Here is a 23,964-nt window from a genome sequence, read left to right as displayed (position 1 = left end):
GTCTGGCTGTGTCTGACTGAACGCAGATTCCGTGGGTGCCTGACGGACCGAGGCCGTGTGATCTGTTCGCCTGACCACAGCTGACTGACTGACTGCCCCTACCTGGCTGATGGCATCCGGGCCCGACAGGGCGTGTCTCACTGAGTCCATCTAACTGCGTCTGGCTGCCCAGCCCCCATCTGTGCTCGACAAGCTGTATCTGACTGACCGAGGCCCTCTGTGTCTGACTGACCCGCTTTCCGACTGATCTGTCTGCCCGGTGGTTTGACCACATCTCTGCTAAGCCTCCTGAGAGCGGCCGGCCAAGTGTGGCTAGGCCTGGGCCTGACGCTCCTGCGGGGGCCCCTTCCCTGGCTGGCTGCAGGAGACTCGCTGACCACCCTGACCGCGTGGGGACTCACTACAGCCTTGTGTGTGGCGGAGCCCGCCTGGCTGGACACCGGGAAGGTTGGTTCAGTCCGCCTGATGTGTGGGCTGACCGCATCTGTCAGGCTGTGCGGCTGAGTTTGCATGGCTGGCTGGCTGGCTCTGGCTGACCGTCTGTGCCTCAGGGGCTGGGGCTCTGGGTGACGGAGTCTGCCAGACTGTCCCTCCCTGTCCGTCTGTCTGACTTGGCTTGACTGAGAGCGGCTGTGTCTGACTCCACCTGCCCGCTGCCGGGCTGGCTGACCTCCCTGGCATTCAACAGGAGTTGAGTTACACGGCCTGCCCGCTGTGCAACTGACCAGCCCACTCTGACTGCCTTGGCCCCTGAGATGCTCTCCCTAATGGCCACCTTCACTCCAGCTGTCCAATCAGTGGCTTCGGACGTGTTGCTTGTCCAGGGGCCTGGGACCTAGACATTTTCAGCCACAAGTCTGGGCTTTGGGGATGGGTGGGAAGGTCTAAAGCAGGGGCACTGCTGGGGCGTTGGATCCCAGGACAGAAGCCCGGTGGGGGAGCCAGGCAGCAGAAACAGGACTCAAGGCCAGGTAGAGAGGCAGGTGGAAGAAACTATGGGGTTCCTCAAGGCCCCTGAGCTCAGGCATCTAATTCTGTAACAGAGTCAGCACCTTGAGGAGTGCTTCTGGTGTTTGGGTGTCTCCGGGCAACAACGCGTGACCCTGAAAACTTTGTCTATGTTTGTGAGGTATCTCTGTCTGTGCTTCACTGCTCTGCAGAAGGGGCCTCTCGCAGACCTTAGACTTCCTCCTGACTTTAAATCTTTCTCATGGTTTGTGTGTGTGTGTGTGTGTGTGTGTGTGTGTGTGTGTGTATGGACCAGCCACATCAACCACATGGGATGGAAAGAGAGGCTGTGTACCAGAATAAAGGGGAAGGAAACATAGGGGATTAGATTAGAGGGAATGATATATTTTTTTAAAAAAGTAAGCATGTCAATTGCATGGGTGTGCTATGATTTATAGTTATTGTTATTAATAATAATAAATGAGAGCATTGGGCTAGCTTATCTTGATGGAGCTGTAGCATTCTAAGATGCTGCCTTTCCATTAATAACAAAGGCCTGGCTGCCTCATTGATTTCATTATAAGCAAAATGAGAAATGGGAGGAAATAAACGGCGCCATTCCCAAGGGCTCTGTCTTAGTCAGCTTGGGCTGCTATAGCAAAATGCCATAGACTGGGGGTTAAAAAACTTTTATTTCTCAAAGTTTTGGAAGCTGGAAAGTCCAAGACCGAGGTACAGGCTGACTTTGCTCCTGGTGAGGCCCTTTTCCTGGCCTGCAGACAGCTGTCTTTTTTGCATTGTCATCACATAGTAGAGAAAAAGAGAGCTATGGTCTCTTCTATGTGAATTCTCTTCTTCTTATAAGGACACCAATCCTATCATGGGGGGGCTCCACCCTCATAACGTCCTTCAAACCTAATTACCTCCCAAAGGCTCCACCTCCAAATACTGTCACCTTGCTAGTTAGGTCATCTAGAGGACTGGGGCTCTGTGTAGGGACTCTTTCATAATACCATAGGCCTAAGCTTTCTGATATTCTGCTTTCACCCCATCCCTGCTCTGCTCAGAAAATGTCATGACTTCTCAACCTGGCTGTTAAGACTCATTGTGGTTTAGCTTTCAACCAAACTTCCTGACTTTATTTCCCACCTTCTCCTATGTGAATTCTCTACCCTTGCTGGATAGGTCTCTTCATTGACCCCAATATATGAATTTGGGGAGGACATTCAGTTCCTTGCAGACTCTCACAACATGAAGTTGGCTCTCAGCCAGTGTGGGCAGTGGGGCTTCCCCAGGCAGGGGCTGCAACAAGTGGCATGGAGCATTTGTACGTCATTTATTTACTCGTTCATTCGACAAGTATTTATTGAGTACAAGTGAGTGCCAGACATTTTGCTGGGCTCTCACCCTCCTCTCATGGAACTTAGATTTATGCCTCTCAACTCTGATCCTGTCAAGGCCAAGTGCTGGGTTCCAACTGCTTTCTTTTTGGACAACCTGAACAGCTGAAGGTGAGAGAGCTGGTGTAGTGTGGTGGTTCTTAAAGAGTGATCCCCCTGGAACTTGTTAGAAATGCAAATTCCTGGGTCCCACCATAGATGAACTGAATCAGAAACTCTCATGGTGAGGTACAGTGATCTGTGATCTGTGTTTTAGCAAACCCCCAGGTGATGGTAATGTGTGATAAAGTTTGAGAAGCAGTAATGGGACAATTGAGCTTATTGGCTCTGGTGTCAAACTGACCATGTCGGAATCTCAATTCTCCTGCATAAGAGCTGTGTGATTTTGAGCAAGTCAATGAATCTTTCTGTGCCTCGCTTTTCTCATTTGCATGATCAATATAATTATAATTGCTTTAAATTATTGTTGTGAGTATAAAGTCATATAAAGAGCTTAGCACATAATGTATGTTCAGGATATTCACTGATGCATTGTTTAGAATAGAAAAGAAACACATATCCATAGGGGGCTAATTTAGTAAATCATGATCTGCCATACAAAGAATGAGGCAGCTCTTTATATACTCGTATGAAAAGATCTTCAGAATTTCCAAGTTAAAAAAAACAAGGTACAGAAGTATGTCCAGTATGCTCCCATCTGTGTAAAAAAAAAGAATCTTCACAGAATCTTTATCTATGTATAGATTATTTCTGAAAGAAGACTCAGGAAACTGGTGACAGTGGGAAAAGAGATGGATGGCTGAAAATAGGGGAAGGAGGGAAATTTATTTTTACTATGCATGTATCTTTTTATGACTTAAAATTTGCAGTATGTATATGCACGTCCTATTCACAAAAATGAAGTTTAAAAAAGAGTGGGGTGTACTCAGCATAGTGCCTGGCAGCGGCGGTAGTGATGATGGCCATTCCACAGCTCTGTGCAGATGATTCATTGCGGAAATGCAGCCCAGAGATAGCTGGCATGTGGCCACAGCCTCGCCTCTCCTCTCCTCTCCTCTCCTCTCCTCTCCTCTCCTCTCCTCTCCTCTCCTCTCCTCTCCTCTCCTCTCCTCTCCTCTCCTCTCCTCTCCTCTCCTCTCTCTCCTCTCCTCTCCTCTCCTCTCCTCTCCTCTCCTCTCCTCTCCTCTTCTCTCCTCCTTTAATTGTATGTAGCCCCTGTCTCCCTGTCAGGGAATCTTTGCATTTAGAGATGCAAATCGTCTTCAGGATTCTCTGGTGTAACCCTTTTATTTTAAGATGAGGAAACCAAGGCCCAGAGAGAGGCCATAACCAGCCCAAGGTCATCTAGAGGACTGGAGCTCGATGTAGGGACTCTTTCATAATACCATAAGCCTAAGCTTTCTGGTACTCTGCTTTCACCCCATCCCTGCTCTGCTCAGAAACTTCCATGACTCCTCACCTGGCTGTTAAGATTCATCGTGGTTTAACTTTCAACCAAACTTTCCGACTTTATTTCCCACCTTCTCCTATGTGAATTCTCTCCCCTTGCTGGATAGGTCTCTTCATAGACCCCAAATGCTCCTGATTTCCAGACACCACAACTTGTCAGTGCTGTGCTGCCTGCCTGAAATGCATTTCTCCTTCCTGTTTGTGGAGATCCTACCTACGCATGAAGGCAGAATCCCACCTAAATTGCACTTCCTTTAGGAAGTCTTCCCTGATTACCCAAGCTCAAAGAGCTCTCACCTTCTCCTGGACTAATTTAAAAATTTCTTGTAAAACTTGTGCTTCTTTTTTTTTATTAAAAAAAATTTAATGTATATTTATTTTTGAGAGAGGGAGAGAGAGAGAGAGAGAGAGAGAGAGAGAGAGAGAGAGAGAGAAAGAGAGCGAGTGTGAATGGGAGAGGGGCGGAGACAGAGGGAGACACAGAATCCAAAGCAGGCTCCAGGCTCTGAGCTGTCAGCACAGAGCCTGATGTGGGGCTTGAACCCACAAACCTTGAGATCATGACCCGAGCCGAAAATGGACATTTAACTGACTGAGCCACCCAGGCGCCCCAAACTTGGGCTTCTTAAGAGGGGGAATAGGATGCTCCTTGAGCAATGGGACGTGGACTAGGATAGAGCCAGTTTCTCATCCTGACTCTCCATTTCTGGAGAAAATTGGGCAAATGACCTTGACCCTCATTGTCTCAGGGAAGCACTGGGTGAGGACACCACTTAGCCCTCATGAATCCAGAATCCTGTCTGCAGGAATGAACTGCTAGGCCTGTTTCTACCCTGATGTTTACTTGGCCTAGAGGCCCAGCATGATGAAACACGGCCCTGTTGCCGAGCACCTTGGGAGGCCTTCCCTCCAGGGTCCCTCTGTGCTCAGACAGTGGCCCTTTGTGGAGCAGAGGAGCAGGACTGAAAGTGGAGCCTCTGGAACACACCCTCCCCATCCCCCCACCTCCAGCCACCTCCACTGGCAGCCATGGACCATCCTGTGTCTGGGTGGCCTCTGTTTGAAATCCATGGCTGGCGGCTGGCAGAGTGAGGTAGAGTCTCTAGGAGGCCAGCTAGGCTGGGAGGGTGAGAAAGGGTCTTGTCTAAGGGAACATCTCTTAACTCACTAGAGGCTGCTTATAATGGAGCTCCCCAAAGAGGAGACTGGTCACACTACAGGCCAGATTGACACTTTCAGCATCCTGCCACTGCCAAATATGCTCCTAGAGGAATTAAGGCTGGACCCTCTGATGTGGTCTGTTAGGGGTCTCTGGTTGGGGGCAGAGTGGGAAGGGGAGATTGGGAATCCTTAGATGTAATCCCAAACCTGGTGTGGTAGAGTTGGGTGGGAGGGACTAGTGACTACAGGGAGGAAGGTAGTGTAGTATGTGTGAAAGGGTCCCCACCATTCTGGGGGTGTGGGATGGGAGGCCTAGGACTCCAGTTCCTGCTGAGCCACTAACTTGTTGGATGAAATTGGTTAGTGCTTCCCTTTTCTGTGCCTCTGTTTCCCTAGCTGTGCCTCATTTTCCCAGCTGCAAAATTATGGAGGCAGAGTAGATGGATGTCAAGAGTTTTTGTAGTTCTGACTTTTCATAATTCTGTAATCACAGGGAGGAAAGGGAAGATCTGGGGGTGGGTTGGAGGTGGGTAACTGACACAATGCTCTCCATTGATTCACCAGCAGTCGCTAGGCAGCCTTTTCTCTGCCTCCAGGAACCCCTCCACCCTGTTTCCCCTCTCTCCTTTCCACCTGACTTTGAGGCCTTCTTGTAATGAGATCTAGAAACTGTTTGATTTAAATTTGTCTTATTCCATCTTATCCCCAGAGGAGGGGACTGTGCACAGAGCAGGAAGGGGGTCAGGAAACAAAAGGGAGAGGAGAATTAAGAGGTAAGAGTAGGGGGTACCTGAGTGGCTCAGTTGATTGAGTGTCCAATTCTTGATCTCAGCTCTGGTCTTGATTTCAGATTCGTGAGTTCAAGCCCATGTTGCACGCCACGCTGGGTGTGAAGCCTACTTAAAAAAAAAAAGGTAAGAGTGGGATGGAGGGAAGTATCAGAAGAGAGCTCAGCAATTGCTGAGTGGAAGAAAAAGGGAAGGGAGAGATGGTGAAAGAGGGGGAGTAGAAAGGAAAGAGATAAAAGAGAGAGAGAGAAAGGAGGCTGATGTGAGATGGGGAAAGGGAAGATATGAATGGAAGAGAAAAACAGGAAGAGCCCATGAGAGAAGACCACAGCCTGGGCCAACACACACACATGGGGACATCTCCGGACAACAAACAGTTCAGTCTGGCTGGAGCTAAGAGTGTGTGGGTAGCAGGGGCACAACATTAGAACTGGATTGAGAAGGTCTTGAATGCCAGGCTAATGACTTTTGTCTTTATATTTACTATTTTCTGTTGCCCAAATCCCCTGTGATAAACTAGGTGAGGCCCAAGGATGTTTTTCATTCATCCGTCCATTCAATAAGGGATGATGTCTTATCCAGCTCTATATCCCCAGAGCATAGAACTATGTCTGCATAGGAGAGGTAGTCAGGGAATGCCTGTTAAAATTGAGCACTTGAAAAGAAGTGGAGCACTTGGAGAAAGCGGGGCTGAGGCAATCTTGCAGAGAATATAAGAATAACCATAGTACAAGCTAGAAAGTGCTAGGCAGCCCAGAAGAGTTCAGATAAGAGTTATGACAGATCAGAGGAGAGTGAGACAGCCTGCCTGCTATCCACAGCAAAAGAATCCCAGAGAAGATTGTTTGGGGGCTCAGTTTTGGTCACATACCTAGCCTGGAATTAATCCATGTGGTCAGGTAGATAGATTCTATTGGAGGATACAGGGTTCTATGAATGAGGGGAAAAGCAGAATTCTCCAAAGGAAGGTGGGCGGGGGGGTGGGTGGGGAGGGGAGTGATTATTACCCGATGAAAGGAATTTAGAACTGGGCACAGCTGCCACAGTCCGATGTTGTGGGGAAAGGTGAGGCATGAACAGGGAGCAGTGAGTAGGGTAAAGTTTGCCGTAAGATTGGCAGGAGCTGGAAGTAGAAATAGAGGCATACCACGGAGGGCCTCAGATACCAAGCTGAGGGGTTTGGACTTGTCTCTTGAGCTGGAGAGGGCCCTTGCTGGAACTGTGCTTTGGGAGAATTAACCAGACCACTGAGGTATAGAATGGACTGGAGGCCAGGAGAACAGCCACTAATGGGAAATTATTACAGTACATTCTCTGATAAAACCCATGTGCAAGATCCTTCACTCACATTGGTGTGCTATACATTGTAACTTGGTTTCAGGTTTTTGTTCTGCCCATTTGAAGTCAGAGAACTGCAAAAGCCAGAAGTCATACCTCTGCCAAAAGGGACTGTCCTTTCCTTCTCCCAGGGCCACAACCAGTTCACCTGGGGGAAAGATGCTCCAGAGATTTACAAAGGCAGGTGAACATTTGTAACGTGTTCAATCTTTGCAAATCGGTGGAGAGTTTCTAGCCAGATTCCTTTAGTATGGTGGGACCTGTAGCCCCTGTCTTCGGACCTGGCATTTGATGAGAGTAGCAGCTCCAAGCAATCTTAACAAGTGGCTTCAGGCTCCTGTTTTTGAGCTGGGGGTGGCCCATGCCTGTAGCCCAGAGCGAAACATCTTTCCCAAGTATCTCTACAAAAGAGAATGCCATAACATGGCCTAGTGTGGAGCATATGACTTTGGAGTCAGACATCCTTGGCCTTGGGTCTCGGCTGTGCCACGTCTTTTTTTTTTTTTAATTTTTTTTTTTTCAACGTTTATTTATTTTTGGGACAGAGAGAGACAGAGCATGAACGGGGGAGGGGCAGAGAGAGAGGGAGACACAGAATCAGAAACAGGCTCCAGGCTCTGAGCCATCAGCCCAGAGCCCGACGCGGGGCTCGAACTCACGGACCGCGAGATCGTGACCTGGCTGAAGTCGGACGCTTAACCAACTGCGCCACCCAGGCGCCCCGTCGGCTGTGCCACGTCTTAGCTCTAGAACTTTGAGTGAATTATGTAAGTGACCTGGACCCTTCTTTCCTTGTATGTAAAATGGGGGTTGTAATACCACCCATACAGAGTCACTAAAAAAGTACTTGGCACAATGCCATACAAGCCACACGCACTGGGCAAGTGTGAATTCCTGTTCATTTTTTTAGTAACAGAGCTAGGTACTGTTAGAGCTGGAGTGGTCTCAGAAATTACTGGTCCCATCCTCTTACCTCACAGTGGTGAGAGAATTCCTGATTTTTAATCTAGGTCTGTCCTGTTGCAATGTCTGCTGATTCTGTCTTCATTAGAAGCAGGAACTGACATCCCTCCCTGCCCTTCACTACATAAATCCTTTATGAGTTCTATACCTGCCCATAAAATGATATTTTGACTCCTGCATTTTTTTCCAAGAACATTTACCCATCGTTTGCTTCTCGATCTGCCAAAGGTATGATCAATTAGTGTACCATACTCAAAGTGATAGAAATATGTGGGAGGATTATATTAGCAACACAGTAGGCAAATCCTAAACAAATCCAGCAATCCTGGACTATCTGAAGAAAATTGATCATAATTGTTACTGGATAAGTTAAAAAAATAAATACAGTTATCCATATTTTTTTACTCTGCTTTTTATTATTTTTTTGGAATACAGATTGTTATTTTTATTGTGACAAAATATGTGGACCCTAAAATTTACTATTTTAACTGATTTAGGACACTGTTCCGTGACATTTAAGTACATTCACAATGTTGTATAACCATCACCACTATTTCCAGAACTTTTTCATCAACCCAAACAGAAATTCTGTACCCATTAAACAATAACTACTTCCCTCTCAGTCCCTGGTAACCTCTATTATACTTTTTGTCTCTGTTAATTTGCTCATTCTAGATATTTCATGTAAGTGGAATCACGTAATATTTATCCTGTCGTACGTATCTGGCTTCTTTCTCTTAGCACAATGTTTTCTGGGGTCATCCATGTTGTAACATGTATCAGAATTTCATTCTTTTTAATGGCTGAATAATAATCCCTTGTATGGATACACCGCATGTTGTTTGTCCATTTGTCTATTGATGGTCACTTGGGTTGTTTCCACCTTTTGCCTACTGTGAGTAATGCTGCAAGAACATTAGCTTACAAGTAACTATCCGTGGGGTGCCTTGGTGGCTCAGTTGGTTAAGTGCCTGACTCTGGATTTCAGCTCAGGTCATGATCTCACAGTTCATGAGTTCAAGCCCTGCATTGGGCTCTGTACTGACAGTGCAGAGCCTGCTTGGGATTCTCTCTTTCCCTTTCTCTCTGCCCCTCCCCTCTTGTGCTCTCTCTCTCTTCTCTATAAATAAATAAATAAATAAATAAATAAATAAATAAATAAATAAACCCCACAAGTAACTATCAGTATTTTATCCAATCTATAATGAATGGAACTGTAGTAGGCTGGATCATGCCCCCCCCCCCCAGTCTCCTCCCTCCAAGATATCAGCTTCTAATCTCTGGAACCTGTTTATTTACATGGCAAAGATTTTGCAGATGTGATTAAGTTAAGGGTCTTGAGATGGGGAGATTGTCCTGAATTATGAGGGTGGGCCCTGAATGAAATCCTTATAAGAGATAGACACAGGGAGACTTGACTGTCACTGCAAAGGAAAAGGAAATGTGACCACAGAGGCAGAGTTTTCAATGATGCAGTCACAAGCCAAGGAGTGCTCACAGCCACCAGGAACTGGCAGAGGCAGGGACAGATCCTCCTCTGTATCCTCTGATGGAGCTGGGCCCAATGCTACTGATTTAGGATTTCAGGCTTCCAGAAATGTGGGAGAATAAATGTGTGTTGTTTTAAGCCACTAAGATTGTGGTGATTTGTTACAACAGCCATAGGAAACTGATACAAGAACTGATAGAAATAATGGGTATATACTAAAATATCACAAGGCTAAAAATTGTCAGAAGAATCAAACGTTTTTTGGACAGAATTTAGATCTGTGGGATCTAACCTGAGAAAATTAGACTCTCAAAGTGGCAGAAACCATAACCAAGAAATATTTCATATGGATGAAGAATTGACCAATTTACCTCTCTAGTCAAGTTTTGATGGAAAATAAATGATCTCAGTGAAAATAATTTCATTAAAATAAAAACGGGAAAATGTTGGAAACAGTTTGTGCCACAATCGGTCAAGGAATTAAATTGGCTTAATGGAATTTACCTCAGGAGAACAAAATTGCCTTGAACATTCATTGATGTTGATATAATCCTAAATACAATGTTTGTATTCATAAATAGAGTCAAACATCCTTGGGGTCAAAATATTTTATGTTCCTTTTCCTCGTATCTCTGAGCTTGACTGATTTTCAGAAAATAAAAGCCAGAATATTTCTTCTATGTAAGGTTGGCCTATGGTTATAGGATCTAGCATGTCCTAGAGGCGAGAAACTCTAGAGATGGCTCTTGAGTAGAATCATTTCACATCCTAGGAAACGTAGGTCAGAAAAACAAAAGATGGTCTAAAATCATGTAGCAAATAAGATTTTCCCTTCAACTATCAAGCTCCTCCCTCCAATGTCAATTTCTGACAGCTTCTCAATAGCAATTTGGCTTTTGTGTGAGGGAGAAGATTTGGAAGTCCACTGAAAACCTTCCATATTTCAGAGCTGCTTTGGGCTGACACCATGAACTGATTGAGTCCATTCTGAGATTTGTGTTGGCCTCTAAGTGGGACCTGAGCCTGTCCTTCATGACCTCTGCCATGACCCTCTAAGACAGGTCTAATCTTTCCGGGAAACATCTGCAGCACACCCCTACTGGTCTTCTGTTTCTACTCCTACCAGTCCATCCTCCACACAAGGCATTAAATGGTCTTTCTTTATTAAATACTAAATTTAACAATTGTTACAAAATAATTCAGATACACCAAAAAGCATGGTGCATATCATTTCATACCCATTAAGTTGGCTATAATAAAAAAGAAAGACAATAACAAGTGTTGGTGAGGATGTGGAGAAATTGAACCTTCAAATATTGCTGGTAGGTTGTAAAATCATGAAGCTGCTTTGGAAGTTCTTCAATAAGTTAAGTATAGTTACCACATGACCCAGCAATTGCACTCCCAGCTATATATCCAAGAGAAATGAAAGCGTAAGTTCATACACAAACTTGCACATAAAAGTTCATAGTATCATTATTCATAACAGCCAAGTGGAAACAACCCAAATGTACATCACCTGATAAATCAATAAACAAAAATGTAGTATCTACATACAATGGACTATAATTCAGCCATAAAAGGAATAACATACTGGTTCATGCTACAACATGGGTAAATCTTGAAAACATTATGCTAAGTGAAAGAAGCCAGCCACAAAAGACCACATGCTGAATGATCCATTTATATGAATGCATAAAAAGAGAAAGTGGATTAATAGTTGCCAGGCTAGTAGGAGGGGGGAATGGGGAGTGACTGCTAATGGATATGAGGTTTCTTTGGAGTGATGAAAATGTACTGGAATTACAGGAGTGATTGTTGCATAATCTTGTGAATAAACAAAAGCCCAGTAAATTATACACTTAAAAATGATGAATTTTATGGTATGTTAATTATATCTTGAGACAAATTATAGTGCATGGTAGTGTACACTCATGTGCATACTACCCAGCTTAAGAAATGAACTGTTACAGACAAAATTGCAGCTTCCTGTGTACCTCTCCTAGAGCCCATTCCCCTCCCTTTCTACCCAGAGGTATCCACTATCCTACAGTTTATCCTGGTGTTTATCATGGTAATAAACACCTTTATTTTTTTTAAATTTTTTTTAATGTTTATTTCTGAGACAGAGAGAGACATAGCACGAGTGGGGGAGGGGCAGAGAGAGAAGAAGACACAGAATCCGACGCAGACTCCAGAGTCTGACACGGGGCTAGAACTCACAAACTGTGAGCTCGTGACCTGAGCTGAAGTCGGTCGCTCAACCAACTGAGCCACCCAGGCGCCCCAATAGACATCTTTAAAAGTTTTACTACAAGTATCCCTAAACAATATATATCATTGCTTTGTATATTTTAAAGCTTTATATAAGTTGTATCCTTTACAATATGCTTTTTTTTCTACCAACATTATGTTTTTGAGAATTATCCATATTAATTTTATGTGTCAATTTGACTGGGCCACAGAGTGCCCAGATATTTAGTTAAATATTATTCTAGGTGTGTCTATGAGAATGTTTCTGGATGAGATTAACATTTGAATCAGTAGACTGAGTAAAGCAGATTGCTCTCCCCAGTGTGAGCAGGCTTCATCCAGTCCGTTGAAGACCTGAATGAACAAAAAGGCAGAGTGAGGGAGAATTTGTTCTCTCTGCCTGGATGTCTTCTGGCTGGGACACTGTTCTTCTCCAGACTGGAACTTAACACCACTGGCTCTCGTGGGTTTCCAGCTTGCCACCTGCAGATCTTGGGACGTCTCAGCCCAACCACGTGAACGAATTTCTTATTATCTATCTATCTATCTATCTATCCCCTATTGGTTCTGTTTCTGTGAGAACACAGACTAATATAATTTGTTTTTGTGTCTGTTTAAGAAAGCCTTCCCCACCCTGAGGTCCTAAGAATGGTCTTTTGTTACTTCTAAAGATTTAAAAGTTTTGCTTTTCAAATTTAGGTCTTTAATCCAACAGATAGTTATTTTTGTGTATGCCATGAGGTAGGAATCCAATTTTATTTTTTTCCAAACGAATAACCAATTGTTCAGTATCATTTTTAAGGTAATCCATCTGTATTAGTTTCCTAGGGCTGTCATAACAAATTACCACAAACCGGTGGCTTAAAACAACAGGAATTTATTCTCTCACAATTTGGGAGGCTGGAGTCCAAATCAAGATGTCAGCAGGGTGGGCATCCATCTTTCTGCTGGAGACTCTAAGGGAGCAAACACCCCATGCCTTTATCCTAGCTTCTGGCGATTGCCTGCAGTCCTCGGAGGTTCTCTGACTTATAGACATATCACTGTATTCTCTGCGTCCACCTGCACGTTGCCACCTCCTCTGTGAGTCTGTATATCTTCTCTTCTTATAAGGACACTAGTCATTGGATTTGGGGCCCATTATAAATCCAGGATGAGTTAATCTTTAGATCCCTAACTAATCACATCTACAAATACCCTATATCCAAAAAAAAAAAAAAAAGGTCATATTCTGAGGTTCTGGGTGCATGAATTTGGGGAGGGGGAACACTTTTCAACCCACCACAACATCCTCTGCTCTTCTTTTGTAAATGTCATGTCTGTCCTCTATCAAATTTCTATATCTGTGTGGGCGGAGTGATCATTTTATAATGCCATTTCAAGTCCTTGATGAAATGGTTATACACTTTGCCTGAAATAATCCTCACAATAGTCCATAAGGTAGATACTACTAAAATCACCCATGTTGTAGGGAGCGTACTAGGTAGCATTTGCTACATCATGCTGTGATAGCAAACAGTCCCCAAATCTCAGTGTCTTACACAACAACAAAGTTTCTTCCCTCGCATTAAACATCAGTAGCTGTAGTGTGGCTGTAAGGTGGTTGGAACTTTGTCCTATGGGTCTTTTCACTTTCAAATTTGGGCTGAGGGCACAGACCCTATCCAGGACATGCCATTCCAATGGGAGAGATAAAATAGTATGATTTTAGAATGAAACATCCGATGGCTCTTCAAATTTCTGCTTAGAACTGGCATATAATCTCTCCCACCCATATTTCACTGGCCAAAGTAGGTCATGTGGTCAAGCCTGGCGTGGAAATGTACTCCTTCCTCTGGAGGGTACTCAAGTCACAAAGCAACTGGCTAGAATGCATAATCTTACAAGAAGGGGGAAAGCAAATAATGGGAATAATAATATCTCTACCAAAGGTATTAAGTAAACTTGTCCAAGGTCAAACAGCTGAGAAGGGACAAAGGCAGATTCAAACTCAGATTGTCTTTCTCCAAAGCCATAGTGCACTCTGTGGCTCCCTATTGCCTGCTAGATGGAGTCCAAATGTATCTAAGCATTAGGGCTTCTGCATATGCATTCCTGCAGCCTGGAGTTCCCCTCTGCCACTTCTGCATGTTCAACTCACTCTTTAAGACTCCACTCTAACCTCAACTCCTTTGCTAGTTTCTCTCCTTGGAATTAATCACCATGTGCCCCCATCACTCTTTATAAGTATATATTACTTTGTACTCACATTTGTACTCACTCTGAAGCATGGGGATGCACTCTTATTTGTCCTGTGTCCCCTCTGCCCCCTCTGCCCCCTGGGGGCAGAGCCTTACCCCCTCTGCCCCCTGGGGCTTGTGCGGTGTTTCCTAAATGTTTGCAGCATTCAGAGAGGAGATGAGTTGGGGGCACAGCCTGCAACTGGGCTGTCCTCCTGGGGATGAGAGCACTTGGCCTACTTTTCCACCCCTGTAAACTAAGCTTAGCACCTGGTGCTCCGGTGACTGGCAATTCAGCTCCGTGTGACTCACCCTGTAAGCCTTCACCCTGTCACCTCAAGGCCCTGGGGTGGGGTGTGTGTGCTGGTGGTGTGTGTGTGGAGGGAGGAGGTGGAATTAACTTTTGCCTTTCAAAAATGCTTCCCTTTCCCTGCCCCAGAAAAAGGACCAGTAAAAGTCCTTCTCTTAAGTGGGCTGGGCAAGTCCCTGCCCATCAGACCTAGGAAGATTGGGGAGGCCCTGCAAGGTACAGAAGAAGGAGGGAAGTGCTGCTGGGTCAGAGGAGAGGAACAGAGAAGTGGAAAGAACGTTGAACTGCACATTGAAAGATTTTACTAACTTGTCAGAGTGATTTAACTTAACCTCTCTGAGCTTCAGTTTTCCCTGCCCTAAACTGGAGACCATACTGATTTTGCCCTCCTCCCCGGGTTGTTACAAAATTATATAGTAAAATGCTGGAAGCTTTTGAGAACGCAGCCTTGGATGCACACACTTGTATTGGAATCCTCCTCATAAACTGTGCGACTGTGGGGAAATCATTTCTTTCCACAAGCCATAGTATCCCTGCCTATAAAATGGGAATAATAATTATAGCTTCCTTCCAAGGTGAGAAAATTCTGTAACATGCTCGGCATATAGTGCCCAATATTACTGGCTGTTTTCATAAGAGATGATTTAAGGAAAAGACCACATCAGGTGTTTGCAAACATTAAAAGAAGGGAGACAGAGTCTAACTTTTCCTAGAACTGGCTGCTTCCTTTAGCCAAGTATGGGGTGTGGCTCAAAGGAATGAGGAAATAGTTCATAAGGTGACAACACAGAGACCTGTTTGTCTTCACAGAACTTAGGGGAGGGGTAGAGTTGTTAGCTGGCCCTCCCCAAAGACTGGAGGACCTTGTCTCCAACTCCCACCCCTACAGATGCAGTCCTTTGACTTCTTGTCCTCTCCTACCAATCTCTTTACTGGGGAAGCTGCCTTTGTAATAATAATAACAATAGTAATGAGAACAACGGCATTGTTACTTTGAAGCTTGTAAAGGCTGATACATTATCCCAGTTATCTTTCGTAATCTCTCTCCCATAAAAAGAATCCAGAATTAGAAGGGACTTGGGGATTTTTCTGCATTTCAGAGACAGGAAAACAAATCCAGAGAAGGGAAGGGATTTACCCCAGAGCACACAATAAGTTAAAGGCAGAGGGAGGACTAGAACCTGCAGTGCCTGACTCCCAGTAGAGGGTCAATGCTCCTTTCGTGACATAGCTGTCCTTGGTTTTCCGTTCTGACAGCCCCCTTGTCTCCTCTCATATCTCCTGGACCACTGCAGTGGTTCCTAACTGGTCCTCCCAGCCTCTGGTCCCTCCATGTTGGTTTGTTCTGTACATACAGCCCAATAGCTGTCTGGAAGTACAGCCTTGATCTTGTTTTTTCCCTCCTAATAGAACTTGCCCATTTTTCAGCTTGAGTGGTCGGTCACCTGGTTCCTAGTTCAGCTTCCAAATGAAGACCCAGTCTCTTTTCTGACAGAAAGTAAATAAATTTTTGCTGATTAGATTGAGAATGAGGGCTGGCTTTGCTACTTACATTATGTGTTGGCATTTTCTCTTCTTTTCCAAAAAGTTTTTATTTAGGGGTGCCTGGGTGGTTCAGTCGGTTAAGCATCTGATTATGGATTTCAGCTTAGGTCATGGTCTCAAGATTGTGAGATGGAACCCCGAATCAGGTTCCATGCTGAGTGTAAAGCCTGCTTTGGATTCTCTCTCTCCCTCTCTCTCTGCCCCTTCTCCTGGTCATGGTTGCATGCTCTCTCTCTCTCTCTTTCAAAATAAATAAACATTAAACAAAATACACAGATCTCTTTTTTAAAAAGTTTTTATTTATGGGGCACCTGGGTGGCTCAGTCGGTTAAGCATCTGACTTCGGCTCAGGTCATGGTCTCGGGGTTCATGGGTTTGAGCCCCGTGTCGTCGCGCTCTGTGCTGACAGCTCAGAGCCTAGAGCCTGCTTCGGGTTCTGTGTCTCCCTCTCACTCTCCGCCCCTCCCCCACTTGCGCTCTGTCTCCCTCTTTCTCTCTCTTTCTCAAAAATAAACATTAAAAAATTTTCAAAAAAGTATTTAAATTCCAGTTGGTTAGCATACTGTGTAATATTAGTTTCAGGTGTACAATATAGTAATGCAACACCTCTGTACATCACCTGGTGCTCATCACAAGTGCACTCCTTAATCGCCATCACCTGTTTTACTCATCCCTTCACCCACCTCCCCTCTGGTAACCATTACTTTTTGTTCTCTACAGTTATGAGTCTGTTTCTCGTTTTGCTTCTCTCTCCCTCTCTTTTTTCCCCTTTGCTCGTTTATTTTGTTTCTTAAATTCCACCTATGAGTGAAATCACATGGTATTTATCTTTCTCTGACTGATTTATTTCTCTTAGTGTAATACTGTCTATAGCTCCATCTGTGTTGTTGCAGATGACAAGATTTCATTCATTTTTATGGCTGAGTAATATTCCATTGTGTATATATGCCACATCTTCTATCCATTCATTCTATTGATGGACACTTGGGCTGCTTCCATAATTTGGCTATTGTAGGTAGTGCGGCTATAAACATTGGGGTGCATGTATCCTTCAAACTAGTATTTTTGTATTCTTTGGGTAAATACCTAGTTGTGTGATTTCTGGCTCACGGGGGTAGTTTTACTTTTAACTTTTTGAGGAAACTCCATACTGTTTTTCACAGTGGCTGCACCAGTTTACATTCCCACCAACAGTGCAAGAAAGAGGACTCCCTTTTCTCCACATCCTAGCCAGCACCTGCTGTTTTTTGTGTCATTGATTTTAACCATTCTGACAGCTGTGAGGTGATAGCTCATTGTACTTTTGATTTGCCTTTCCCTGATAAGTGATATTGAGCATCTTTTCATGTGTCTGTTGGCCGCGTGGATGTGAAAACCCAATCTCTTTTAATACATTTATTGTTAGGGAGTCAATAAATGACTCCCAAGGTCATTGGGTCCCAGTGACTCCCAAGGTCATTGTTTCATTCTCGGATAGCTGTGATGGTTAGTGCATTCTTTATAGTGAGCTGAAATTGTCCTCCCTGATGTCTACCCACTAGAGCTGAGTGGGATTCTTTCACATCCATTCAGTCAGCAAGTTTGTAGTCAGTGTGTAATATGGGCCAGGTTCTCGGTAGACTGGATGCCCAGAGGAACAGAAAGAGAAATTAGACATAGATCCTTCCCTCAGATAATGTGGCCTAGGGGTTTGCAGAATTTTTTTTGTTTATTAGACCTGAATAATAGGAAATTATTATTCCCCTTTCTGTGTGACAACCCTTCAGAGGCTTGGAGATAGCCACTATATCCACCCTATGCTTTCCCTTCTCCAGGCTATTGTAAGTCAGTCATCACACAACATGGGATCCAGGTCCTCAGCATTCTGGTCTCCTCCTCTAGACATGTTCTCATGTGACAGTGTTGCCCTCAGAATGTGGGTCCCAGAGCTGAGCCCCATGGCCCAGACGTGATCTGCCCAGGGCAGCACCTGGCTGGTCTGACCTCTGGTTTCTGTTGATACAGTATTATCATGTTCACTTTCCCCTTCTTCCTTCTTTTCTTCCCTCCTTCTCTCCCTCCCTTCCTTCCTTTCTTTTTTACAGCCACATTGCACTGTTGAACTTGAGGTCAACTCAAACCTTTAAGTCATTTTCACTGGAACTCTTCTTTTGTTTTTTTAATGTTTATTTATTTTGAGAGAGAGAGAGACAGAGAGAGGGGGAGAGAGCACAGAGTGGGGGAGGGCAGAGATAGAGGGAGAGAGAGATTCTCAAGCAGGCTTTGAGCTCTCAGAGCAGAGCCCTACGTGAGGCTCAGTCTCACAAACTGTGAGATCATGCCCTGAGTTGAAATCAAGAGTCGGTCTCTCCACTGACTGAACCACCCAGGTGCCACTCACTGGAACTCTTCTTAATCTAGGTTCTTTATATCTTATACTTTGGGCACTTGATCATTTGGAACTGTACAGTCCAATATGGCAGTCACTAACCCCATGTGGCTAGTTAAATTTTAAGTACTAAAAATTAAATATTAAAATTTCAGTTTCTCAGTTGTACTAGCCATATTTCAAGTGCTCTACAGCCACTGGTGGCTACAGATTTAGGACATTTCCATCATCGCAGAAAGTTCTGTGGGACTGCTTTGGCTTGAACCAAAGGGCAGGAATTTACATTTGTTCTGTGCGGCACCTCATCTTGTTGGTTCCAGCACAGCCCCAAGGCTGCTGAGATCTTCTGGAAACTAATTTTGGTTTACAGAGTGTTTGCCCTTCCAGCTTCATGCCAGCAGCAGATCTGATAAGCATTTCATCCCTTCCTTTGCTTCATCTGAAACCACTGATAAAAATGCCAGCAGAGCAGAGAGGGCTGCAAGTGAGCCCCGCACGTGGCACTCAGCACTCTGGCCCCATGTGGCAGTCGTGCAGCAGTTTAACAGATGAGGCCTCCATACCAGGCTTTGCGTGCTGTGCCCTGAGTACACACGGGGAGACAGACGGCAGCAAGTTAAAGAGGGTTCTGCTGTGGTGGGCGCTCTAGTTCACATGCCTTTGTCTCACAACTGGGACTGCTTCTGTCTGGTGTACGGTGGTTAAAAACGCAGGCTTGGGAATCAGCTTCCTGGATTTGAATCCCGGCTCTGCCACTTCATCAAACTATGTACTGTCTTTGTGTTTCAGTTTCCTACTGTAGAAAGAGGGGATAAGAAGAGCCTCTTTCTCACAGTGTTATTGCGTGATTAAATGAGTTAGTGCAAGCAAAGCTCTTAAAACAGTGCCTGGAACGTAGTAAGTGCTCCAAACATGCCGGTTATCATTAGTTCTTATTATTAATTATAATTTTTTCCTCCTGGACAAGACGTGCTTGGTCTTGCTTTGGGGCCTTGGCTCCCTCAGTTCTGCTCTTAGTTTGTGGAAATTCTTTGGAGTGCAAACTGAGCCCCCCTCCTTGATTTTTTAGGTTCTCAGCTGCTTGTTTGGCATTTAGTTTCCTATGCTGGAGGAAAGGACCATAGTGAAGAACTTGAATAATAGTTGGGCTTTATCTTAGCTGTGCTGCCTGGTGGAGAGACCTAGGACAGGCCGCTCATCTGCAAAATGGGGATAATCACAGCTGCCACATAGGACTATAGGCTAAGGGAGACAAAGGAGGTGAAAGCTTCTGCACATAATAGGCCTTTACCTTCGTTTTGACTTTCAGTAAAACCCATGAAATACATAACACTTGCTTTTTCCCCCTGGCTCTGCTTTATTTAGTATCTAACAAAGGAGGGCAGGCTCATTACTCCTTGTACTTCTGGAGGGCCTGGCCTTGTCCCAGGAGCCCTCAGTTTCTTCATCTGTGGAATGGACCCCCATCTTCTCCCCGCTGCTATCTTGCTGAACTTGCGTTAATTCCTCCCTCCCCAAACCTCAGTCTATACTCCAAGTAGGACCTGAAGGAGCGCCTATAAGGGCTAGAGGTTATAACCCTAATTTAGAAAAGCTCCTTACTCTGGTCGTGCCAGAGCCTGTGGAGGGTGAGCGTTGGGGTCAGGGGCCAGTTCTTGGGAGGGCCCCAGAGAGTCCAGAGGTAATGCCACCTGGGAGAGGGCTGGAAGGCGCTGCGCGATCTTCCGCAAGCTCTGGCGGCGGGAACAATGGACGGGTGGTGGGGAGGCTGGTGGGCGTCGGCCAGGTCCCGGCTGGAGGTAGAGGAGGCCGGCGAGCGGGACGCCGGGCCGTGGGGTTAGCCCGGGGCACCGGGCCGGGAGCCGAGGCGTCTTAGCTACGGAAAACCCAGGCCGGCGCTGCCGGGGCCCAGGGAGGAGGTGGGGGCGGGGCGCGAGCCCACCGGGCCGGGACGGGGAGGGCGAAGAGGCCCGGGTGGGGTCGGTCTCCTCTCCGTCGCCCCGCCGCTCGGCCCCGGCCTCTGAGCTCCGCGGCGGCTCAGGTAGACGCCGGGCGCAGGGCCCACGTGGGGAAGCGGGCGGCGGGCTACGGGCGCCAGGAGGGCTCGCGGGGCTCAGCCCCCTCCCCTCCCCTCCCCTCCCCGGGGGCCGGCGCGGCTCCTCCCGACGCGCGGCCCCGGCTCCGGCGGCTGCGGCGCTCCCCGGCTGCTCGCCGTTCGGCGCCGCTGCTCGCTAGCTCGCGGGCGGCTGCTGGGGAGGCCGGGATCACCGCCGCCTCCTCGGGGGCAGCCGGCCGGGGCGGGGCGGAGGGGGAGCCGGGGTGTGGGGGGAGGGCGGGGAGGGGGCTGGGCGCCGTGGGAGGGAGAGAGCGAGCGAGCGAGCGAGCGGGGCATTTCTGCGCAGCTCGAGTGCGCCTCGGAGCCCGCCCGGGCGGCCGCCGGACGCACGGACTGAGGACAGACAGCGCCCGGAAGCCGCGCCGCCCCTGCCAGGTTAGCCGCCCGCGCCACCATCGCCCGGGCCCCGGGGACCCCGCCGCGTCTGCTCTCGTGTGTGTCTGTGTGTGGCGAGGGCTCCGGGCTCGGTCTCCCGTCCTCGAGCACTGACAGGCCGGCTCCAGGGGGCTGGACACCCGCGGGGCGGGGGGCGGGCGTCCCAGCCAGGAGCCCCGGGCCTCGGTCCGTGAGTCTCAGTACTGGCGCCGGTATGTGTGGCGGGGTCCACGTCTCCGGGTGTTGGGTGTGAGCGCGCGTGTGCCCGTGGGTCTGGGCAAGTGGTTGCTGTGTGTGTGCGCGCGTGCGTGTGCTCGGGGTGTGCATCTGCGTGGGGGGGGTGTGTGTGTGCGCTGTATGTCTCCGCGTGTCTGGACTGGATGGCGTGTGTGTATCTGGGTGAGGGTGTGTGTGTCTGCGTGTGTCCGTGAATGTGTCTATTAGAGGGTGTGTCCCAATATGTAGCTGAGTGTGTGTACATCTGGATGAGGGTGTGTGCCAGTGGCCTCGCTTGTGGCTGGACCCCGTGGCTGTGTGTGTGTGTGTGTGTGTGTGTGTGTGTGTGTGTCGCCGTGTGAGCGCCAGTATGACTCCCCGGGTGTGCGCGTGTGAGGGCGGGTGTGCATCCGCGTAGCCCCCGTGTGCGTGTGCGCGGCTTTGTCTCCGCACTGCCGGGAGGAAGGGGTGGGGGGGGGGCGGCGGCTGACGCGCTCTAGTCCCCGGGAGCCAGCCACTTGGCCGGGGCGGTGGGTGGCGGCGGCGGCGGGAGTGTCCCCGCCGGGCGGAGACTCTCTGCCGGCAGGTGGGCGGCCACACCCCAGGGGCCAGAAAGAGCTGGGCTGACGGCGGAGCCCGCGCACCCGGGCGAGCTGGAGCGGAGGGCGTGTCCTGCCTGAAGCCCGGGTGTGTGTTTGTGTGTGCGCGCGCGTGTGCGTGTGTGTGTGCGTATGTGTGTGTGTGGAGGGGTGGGCGTGTGTGCGTGTCGGTGTGTGTGGGGGGGTGGTGGCAGCAACAGCGGTCCTCAGGCTGGTGACCAAGTCGGTTCAAGGATCCATTTCCTGTGGCGGCCTGGGGACAGTGGCCCAGAGTCCGACGGGGCCTGATCGAGTCAGCCACACTCCCACCCTCACCCTTACAGCTCTCAGGGGTAGAGCTGCACCTTAGGTGCCCTGAAAGGAGGGAAAACCGCTCTCTTAAAGGGCCAGAGCCCTTATGGGAATACGACCCCCCGCCCCTCAGGAGACCTCTACTCTGAGAGTGGTCTCTGGGTGTGTCTGTACCCCTTTCCCCACGTACTGGTGTAGCGCATGCATGTCTAGATTTGTAGTCTGTCTGCATGTGTGTCTCTCTGTGTTTTTCTTCTGCATTTGGGTGCCTAGGTATGTTTTATCAGTGAACAATGAAAAATGTATCTTGATGTACATGTGTATGTGTTTTTATAAGTTCTGGTATATTTGTTTTTATGTACATGTATAGCTGTTTGTATATTAGTGAGTCTATGTGTGTGGGTTTGCAAGAGACATGCCATTTTGCTGCCAGCTAGGATAGGATAGAAAAATTCTGTCCAGGGCCACTCTAATATAGAAAAACTGGGTGAAAAGCTGGTTTAGAAATTTAAAACCCCTGGTTTTGTGGGTTTCAGATGCTGGTACTGAAATGTGGGTAGATTGGGGGTAGCCTGGATACAAGGATAGAGGGAAGCTGAGACTCTTATGGAAGAAAGGATTTGTTCCGGAGGAAGGACATCCAAGTGCAAGAATTCTTCCTCCACTTCCAGTTTTTCTTCCCTGTTACTTCACTTCCCCTCTCCGCTGCTCTGCTTGCCAGGATAAAGTGCACAGGATTTGGAGTGTAAAAGGGAGGGAGCTGAGAGTGTAAAAGGAAGGAGGGTGGATGGGTGATAGGATTGGGGGCCAAGAGCAGATTTCTGCAATTCTTAAAATGTTTCTGGCAGCAGAATCTGGGGAAAGCTGAGCTTGCTGTCCCCTTTCCTGAATCCCTTTCCTGGGACAGGAAAGACTCTGGCTTGGAGCTCAGGACCCCTGGAGTCTGGTCCAGGGGTCTTCTTTGGACTTTGGTCAAACCCTTTTGTGTTTATCTGTTCACTCAGCACATTTGTATTGCACTTCTCTTATGTAAGAGTCTAAACCCCCTAAGCCTCAGTTTCCCTGGCTGAGCAGGTAGTAAGATAAATTCTGGGACTCAGAGCTCCCTTAGGTGTCTCAGAGTGATGGAGTTTGTCTCATTGCTACCCAGATTTAGAAATCTCCCTTTCTAGCCCCCAAGGATCCTGACTGTGGTCCCCACTCACTATGCCCCTTTGCCCCCATATCCTTTAGAGCAGTAGCTCTCAAAGTATGGTCACTCCACTAGCAGCAGCAGGGTCACCTGGGATCTTGTTAGAAATGCAAATCTGGGGGGCTCCCATCGGACAAACTGAATAACTCATGGAGCCCAGCAGTCTATGTTTTCACAAACACAGGTGATTGTCTTGCCCTAGAACTTAAGAGAGGTACAGAGAGGCAACTGGAACCTCCTATAGGTTGAAACACCGGGAAAGCATCCCTTGTCTTCTCCCACATACGTACTGAAGTGGCCCCGCAGCCCCAGCCTGGCAGGTGGGGGTTCTGGTTTCAAGTCCCAGGTCTTCCCTGAGATCTTGGACAAATTACCCCTTCACCGAATAAAGTAATAACTCGTTGTCTGCTCTGGGCTTGGCTTTGAACAAGGGGTGTCATTGCTCTGCTCAGTTCTCCGCTTCTTACCTTGACCTCTAAGACCTTCAGGATCAAGTCCCTGCCCACCTCTCTGGAAACCAGCTACTCTAGTCTTCTTTTAGTTCATCTAGGCACCATGAGCTCTCTGGCCTCTGGGATTTTGCACATTCTGTTCCTTCTGTCTAGCATACTCTTCCCTTGATTCTTACCCTGTTTAACTCCCATTCTTCAGATTTCAGCCCAAGAGTGATTTTCTCAGGGGGGCTTCTGCCAACTCCCTGGAATGTCAGTTTTTCTTGTTACACGTTCTTAGAGCTCCCTGTAGTTCATAGTGTTCATGAGAGTTTGTAATTATACATAAACTTGCTAGTTGTTTGTCTCCCCTCACTAAGGTGCAAATGTCACCTGGGTAGAAATTTGCTTGTCATTCTTCCCAGTGTCCCCACACAGTGCCCAGCTTATGATTGGTATTTGACAAATTTGTTGAAGTGGATGACTTTATATAATGGGTGATGGTACTAAGTG

At 47.3% G+C, this 23,964-nt stretch overlaps 1 protein-coding gene across 1 annotated transcript in view; it reads left to right on the top strand.

The window, feature by feature from the left end:
• The first annotated feature begins 20,645 nt into the window (after positions 1 to 20,645).
• EPB41L1 (erythrocyte membrane protein band 4.1 like 1) overlaps positions 20,646 to 23,964 on the top strand; it is a 127,308-nt gene continuing 123,989 nt past the window's right edge. Inside the window, 1 exon segment of the mRNA XM_030309685.1 lies at positions 20,646 to 20,722. The gene's annotated coding sequence lies outside the window, so the exon portion shown is untranslated.

Source organism: Lynx canadensis, chromosome A3 (genome assembly GCF_007474595.2).
Source record: "Lynx canadensis isolate LIC74 chromosome A3, mLynCan4.pri.v2, whole genome shotgun sequence".
Taxonomy (NCBI): domain Eukaryota; kingdom Metazoa; phylum Chordata; class Mammalia; order Carnivora; family Felidae; genus Lynx; species Lynx canadensis.
The sequence above is the reverse complement of the archived record's forward strand: the minus strand, read 5'-3'. Positions and strand labels throughout refer to the sequence as shown.